The 7,532-nt window shown below is 37.7% G+C and overlaps 1 pseudogene; it reads left to right on the top strand.

Annotated features, from left to right (window-relative positions):
• The first annotated feature begins 3,362 nt into the window (after window positions 1–3,362).
• On the top strand, window positions 3,363–4,807 carry LOC149202542 (BTB/POZ domain-containing protein At1g67900 pseudogene; annotated as a pseudogene).
• The last annotated feature ends 2,725 nt before the right edge of the window (window positions 4,808–7,532 follow it).

Below are 7,532 nucleotides of genomic sequence, written 5' to 3'. Positions count from 1 at the left end.
GCAAAATGAAGTTTTAATCTCTACCTACAGTCTTCCAAAAAGCAAGACAAGTGTTGTATCTCCTCCCCATATAATGTGAGAAAAATAGGTGTCAAAAACCTTGCACAAAAACGAGCTGTGATTTTCAGTAAAAGAGAGAAGATGAGATAATTGAAATTCTATTAGTGTTCACGAGAAACCAAAATAGTGCAATGAGAATAGTCTTTTAAAAAGCAAGACAAGTGCTATATCTTTCCCCCTTATAATGTGAGAAAAGTAAAAGTCAAAAAGCTTGCACAAAAACTACCTCTGATTTTCAGTAAAAGAGAGAAGATGAGATAAAGTGACCAAAAGAGATCAATGGGACTAAAAAGTACAAACAATTCACAATCATAATGTAGCAGTACCAAGGCAACTCCTAAGTGCCAAAAATAAACAAATGCAAATGAAAATGAAGTAGAAGGGAGGAAGGTGTAAAGCAAGAGAATAAACCATAGCAAAGAGAAAAGAACCACTCAGCACTAGAGGTAGAAAATAAGACGTAGATATGGAAGAACAACTATTGATGTCATCATCGATAGTTGTGAATGCCCCAATGCACAAAAGCTCTCCTCGCATCCGAGATCAAAGAGAAAGATGTAATATCGAAAGCTTGATCTGGACTAGAAAGCACTCTCACACTGGAATAAACTGGAATAAGTACTTCTCTGTGGATGGCCTACTCATACAAGGCCTGTTAATTCGCACAAATGCCCTGAAGTGAGCAATGGTTAAAATGGTTACTGTATAACGTTGACAATCATATAAAATAAGCCCACTGAGCAATAAGCTAATAAACTCTCATCAACGTGTCCCTTTCCCCATAAGAATAGAAATAACTTGAAAGTTGCAAGGTTTTAGTTTGGCCAAGTCAGTTTTTGAAAGAAGGAAGAAAAATAGGTCCAGCAGTGTAAAAACTCGTGACATATTTTCATGGGACACAACATCGACAGAAAACAAGCATTCCAAGGAAAACAGGAAAAGGACAAGAGGGAAATACCACTGGAAACAAACATTTTAACTAACATGAGAAACAAAATCCAATCATCCAAAGTACTATCTCTTCTTCAAATTTGGCCATTGATAAACAATAAGACCTATTTAGACATTGCATGTACATAATCACTCTTTGCTGGATCCTTCTTTGTTGTTGGATAAAATAAATCTTAAATAAGGATGAACTCTTGGGATCAAACTTCATCTACCAGCAAGGGGTTTATTCCATTATAAATTTGATAAATTCTTTATAGAAGTTTCAAGAACAAATATAGTTCTATTACTACTAATATGATTTAAGTTTATATATTAGATTACTTTTTATTGTATCAATTTATAGGGAACCAAAATGAGCAAGCTAAACATCAAGAGAAAATCACAATAAGTCAAGAAAGTTGAATACTTAATAGAAACTAAAATAATTCGAATTACACTGTAAATTTTTATTGGAAATTTTATTTCAATTAAACATAATACCTTCAATATATCTCACTTAAATTCTCCATGGCAAAACAACCTGCTTGAAAACATTAAAATATCAAATAATTTACATACCAAAATACTTGACCAACCGCACAGAATCCATAAAATTGTAAATGCAATTGAAATGGAAAATCGTTGCCAAGAAAATTGAAATACAATTATCGAAGAAAGATATTTTAAATATTCTAGATTTACCAAATTTTAATGAATGGAAAATGTCGAATGCATATGATTACATGCTTCATGTTTTAATGAATGGACTCTCTGGTCTAACTTGAAGGACTTGATCAAGAGTTCTGGATGAATACTTGATCCTTTTGCTGAAAGTGATACACATTCAACGTGAAGACTGATCCAATTTGAAGTAGCTCTGCTTATGTATGATTGTTGGATGCTAACTCTTGTAAGCTTGTTGTAGCCTAAGGAATGTAAGCCAACAACACTTTTGATAGCTACGTTCTGAAGATTACACAGTGTTTTTTTTAGTGCATTAGGTGACAAAAATGTGAAATCTGGAGCAACGTTGTTTATGCAATAAAGAACTGGAAGCTGTGCATGTATACCTAAGATGCACTATGTGTGCATAAAAAGAATTGTGATACACAGTGTGTAGTAGTGGAGGTGGTTCACAAGACTCCTTCAGAAGTATGATCAAGCTTCTTCCTTGACTAAACAAGACTAAAACGTTGTGAAAGACATGCACAAGGATGATATGCAAGAAGAACGTATGGAATATTGAAAAGTTATGCTGTAATATATCACTGACAACAAAGTATATTACTAGCCATATGAAAAACTAAAATCATTATTATTGTTGCATTGGGAATGAATAATCCTTAGAACATAAAGTCTTACTGGCCCGTAAGTTTTTTGAAGCCAAGGCCTGTATGCTAATGTTGATTGAGAATTGAATGCCAAATTTAGGATTATGACGTTTGAGAGTGTTGATATTTCCTTTGGAAGAATTATTGGGTGAGTGCCGAAGAAAATGACAGTAATATTGATATGGAAGTAAAGTTTATATTGCAGCGTATCTTTGAAGTATGACCCTGTTCCATAACAGTGACCTTGATGACAGTGATGACATTCTCTTGATGGCAGTAACCTTAGATATATGGAAGTATTAGTCATGCATTCCTTGAATAGGCCGAACAACCAAGTACAACATAATCTTGTGGAAAAAGTGGATCAGAGACAAATTACACATCCTTTAGGGTATTGAAAATTATCCCATTGAAGTAAGGTTATGGACAGGGCATAACTTGAAAAGTTGAAAAGTCAGGATATGGGCTGGTCACAATTTGAAACTTCAAAGAATCTAGAATGACCAAATTATATTTTTTTTAAAGTTATATAATTTGGTCCTTCTAGATTCTTCCTTGAACTGATCGAAAACCACATCCCAGAAACCCGACCCAACCCCGACCTCTGGACAAAGGGCAGGGTATGGGCAGGGCATAACCTGAAAGTAAGCTCATATCTTTCCCAACTCAAATTTCCGGAGAGGTCAGACACCAAAATACAAGACGCTTTGATGAAAAATAATTTTTCTTCCAAGGAAGGAAATTATCAAATTGATGACTGGAGTCCATTTATCAGTGCTAATTCAACAGGGGATTGGCCTGCTTCTAACCCTTCTAGCAGCATGGGTGTTTGGGATCCTTTTAGCAGCGATGCAACTCAATCAAATAGGTAAGGTTGTTACAGGTCTGATTTCGTAGTAGGCTGCTACATGTATGATTTCACAGCAGACTGTTACAGGTCTAACTTTGCAGAAAAGTTTTGATTTTGTAGCAACTGTTTTAAACACATAAGAACCCTATAGTTGTAGCAGCCAACAAAATAACTTAAATATATGGTAAGGGATGTGCACCAATCGTGAACTGGAAATTGATTTGTATTGGAGAATAATGGTAGCTATTAAATCCACAGGAAAAATATCCCATGAAATCCTTGGAGAAGCATTAATAGTATATGCCTTTCATTGGTTACCGGGATTGTCTATAGAGCAGAGAGAGTCTGCCAAGTTAAATACTCACAGTCATTCCACTGATTACGTAGAGATTGCAGAAAAACATCGATTCCTTTTGGAAACTATTGTTAGTTTGCTACCTCCTGAAAAGAATTCTACTTCATGCAGCTTTTTGCTGAAATTGCTGAAGGCAGCAACTATATTGGGTGCTTCAGTTTCGTCAAAAACACAACTGGCTAGACGAATTGGGTTGCAGTTAGGGGATGCAGAATTGAATGACCTCCTTATTCCTTCCCTGTCTTATGCCAGTGAGACTCTTTATGATGTGGACCTTGTGCAGACAATATTGGAGTATTTCATGAGAGAGAGCATGAGTCCTCCCACCAGCCCTGTCCGGTCAAAGCATACAAACATGAAGCGTAGATCAAGGTCAGCTGAATTTGTTAATTTTGTGGAGAAGAGAATACCTTCTGCAACCTACAACTCAAAGCTAAAAGTTGCAAAACTGGTTGATACTTATTTGGGAGAAATTGCTCGAGATTCAAGTCTGTCTATTCCTAAGTTTGTAGCTCTTGCAGAAATTATACCTGATTTTGCACGCCCAGTTCATGATGACTTGTACAGGGCCAATGATACGTACCTGAAGGAACATCTTGGTTTGACTAAAAGTGAGAGAAAAAGAATATGCCGGCTTTTGGATTGCAAGAAGCTTTCAGTGGAGGCTTGCATGCACGCTGCTCAAAATGAACAATTGCCACTTCGAGTTGTAGTGCAGGTACTCTTTTTTGACCAGGTAAGGGCTGCAATGTCTAGTGAACGTCTGAATAAGTTACCGGCTAATATTAAAGCCTTGCTGGCTCAAGAAGTTGCTCAGTCAAGTGCATTCAAAGATGAATTGGATTCTGGCAATGAGAATTTTGAATCGTTAAGAAGTGATCTAGCAAATATGAAGCTGCAGCTTGCAGAGTCAGAGAAAGAGCATAGTGATAAGGGACAAGAAGTAGCGAAGAGTACAAGGTTAAAGGGAATTTGCTCTTCTATACCTTCCAAGTCTAAGAGGATACTTAGTAGAATATGGTCAAACAACTGGAATAGTAATAAAAAGCATCGAGTGCTTGATAACATCAATGGGAATCTGTAGACTTTAACATGGACAGCTTCTTATTTAAAAGAAGAAGGCTTTGCATACAATGGGTGCTTGGTTGGTCAGGCCAGCATGCTTGCATCAATTTCCCTCATATGGATGACATTGAGAACTAATCTTCAGAGTCAAGAAAAGTAGAGGTGCAAGCATTTTTCTCTGGTTAGCTGCTTGCTACTCTTGTTCAACCTTCATAGGCTTGTATCATAACTGAAAAGTGTGGGGCGAGGAGGGATCGGTGGATCTGGTGACGGTAGCCCAAGCAGTTCACTGGTTCGACCTCGATTACTCTCAAGTTAAACGCCTCCTGCGGAAACCAGGGGGTGTGATAGCCGTGGACTTATTTGGGTCATACCATCAATCCTGCTGTTGATGCAGTATGTAAAGATGTGTGGGAATCAACCGGACCTTACTGGGACTCCAGAGCTGAGTATGTGGCACAAGGATATCGAACGCTGCCCTTTCCCTTCGAAGCTGTGCTAGATAATGGGCGGGGAAGCGAGGGTAATCCCATGGAAATGGAGATGGAAATACAGGTGTCGTTGGAAAAATTGTTGGGATTTTTCAAATCTGCGTCTGCTGTGGTCACCGCGAGAGAGAAGGGCGTTGACATCCTGAATGAAAAGGTATGCACAAGGTATTTATATCTTGCTCATGTGGAATCTGTATTCATCTTTTTATTTTTTTTTTATTTTTTATTTTTAATGGTTTTCGGCGGTTTGTTAATATTCTGTATTTTAATGCTCTATTCAATTGTAAATAATGCTAGAGAATTGCGACGGAGGTTATTTGGGAGATACAGGAGGTATTTTTAGTTTATATTGTTAGAATTTTATTCTTGAAAGCTTGTAACAATTTCATGATTATGTTTTTCTATATATTTTTTTCATTTTGATTAAAACAGTGTTGGCATTTTGGGAACTCGAAAATTTATATTTTTTGTGTAAATCCTGATACTGATTATTTAAGTTCCCGCCAGACGAAATTGCAAGGGATAAACGAAGGAGGAGGTCGGAGGTTGTCACATTAGTTAGAGATTTTCATCTTATTATTTAACAAAACTAGCCATACATGCATGGGCCCATAGACCTCAAGGGCTCAACATAGCTCTGATACCAAGTGTAAGGACCACAATTCAGACTAAGTTAACAGCAAATACAACTAGAAAAGAAACGCATTGAATTTTCAAATTTATTTAGCACACACATTCTTGGAACTCATTTCAGGAAAACATCTCATAACATTTACATATGTTAAACTAAGATCAACAGTAATGAAATACATGTGTACCGTTCACCAGAAGGCGAGACTCCGCTTACTCTGTTGTTGTTGGTATTCCCTTGTAGCTGGTCACCTCCGCGAGTGAATGATGACGCACTTGACCCAAATGCGAAGACTCATCGGTTAACCTCCCAGCCTACTCCTTGGGTACTCTTCTTCCCCGCGAACCCCCGAGCTGCAATGGGGTTGTACAATGGAGACAAGCACTAGCTAGTAGAGGAGAGCACACCTTGGCTCAAGAGTCCCCTCTCTAAATCCTCTACCTCACCAAACTCACTATAACTTCGTAATCACTGCTTTCACAACATCTCATTCATCCAACAATAGGGTTCCCAAAAGTTCATTTTCCCATGGCTTGTCCCTTCTTTTATAGGAGTCCTCATAGGTGACACTTGTCATGTCATGCATAATTAATTATTTTGTTATAATTCAATAACTTGATTATTCACCCACCCATGTGTCATTCTCACATCAAGGTCTCCCAAAATTATTTACTTAAATTTTTATTTAAAACTAATATTTTCCTCACCTCAACAAGATTCCTATTTCTTCTCCTAGTTGTCTCTTTATTCCCCCCTTTTATTCCTTAATTTGTGTTCATTACTTGAAGTCAATTAATGAGTCAAGATTTTATCCCCAATCTACTCCCTAATTTAACTCAGGTTATCTCCTATATGGATATTCTTATGTTGGTTGTTGACACATGGAGCTTCTCTACATTTCTCTAAATTTAATTTATTATTCTCATTTTAATTCACCTTCCGCCCTTTTTTTTAATTAGGTTTAAATTAGTTTAGGATTAATCTTTATCCTTACTATTATGTTTGTCCTTCCCCTTTTCCTAATTAAACCACATAATCTTCCTAGTATTTTCCAGAATGGGACGGGTAGAGTTTTTAAGGTACTTTATTTTAATTCTTCCTATGATCCTCCTTATTCCAAGTTTTATTTTTTATTTAAATTACATTGGTTTCTAATCATCATTTACCCTTGATGTAAATTTACCTAGTTTTCATTCCTTGCTTATATTTATTTATTATTATTTATTTTTAATGATTCCAAGGATGCCAAGTTTGGTTGTGCCCTTCAAGAACTTCCCTAGAAGTTCCAAGGGTGTTATTTGTGATGTCAAGGGTGTCAGTTTGGTTGTGCCCTTCAAGAACTTCCCTAGAAGTTCCAAGGGTGCCACACCTAATAGTTTATTTGTGATGTCAGGGATGCCAGCTTGGTTGAGCCCTTCAAGAACTTCCCTAAAAGTTCCAAGGGTGCCACACCTAATAGTTTATTTGTGATGCCAAGGGTGCCAAGTTGGTCGTGCCCTTCAAGAAATTCCCCTGAAGTTCCAAGGGTGCCACACCACTTGCCCTTCAAGCATCCAGTGATTACGAGGGGAAAGTATAGTGCAACGTCATAGACCACTGTCATCTCTTATGTTGCCTGCTATAGTGAGACTAATGGTGTCGGGGATCAAGGAATCCGCCTTGATGCACGCCCCCTGGTAAAGTCCTCATGAGCGAACCAACTTTGGAACATGCCCTCATGGCATCGTGATCTTCAAGGCGAAGGTGTTTCAACCCTTCCAGCCTAAGTCACAGTGGGAGTGCTAATGGGTGAGATCAGGGACTCTGTCCCGCCCCTCCC

Source organism: Pinus tabuliformis, chromosome 2_1, assembly GCF_031772625.1.
Source record: "Pinus tabuliformis cultivar Carrire ecotype Pingquan chromosome 2_1, CPIR1, whole genome shotgun sequence".
In the NCBI taxonomy this organism is placed as follows: Eukaryota; Viridiplantae; Streptophyta; class Pinopsida; order Pinales; family Pinaceae; genus Pinus; species Pinus tabuliformis.
This window is presented reverse-complemented; position numbering and strand designations above follow the sequence as displayed.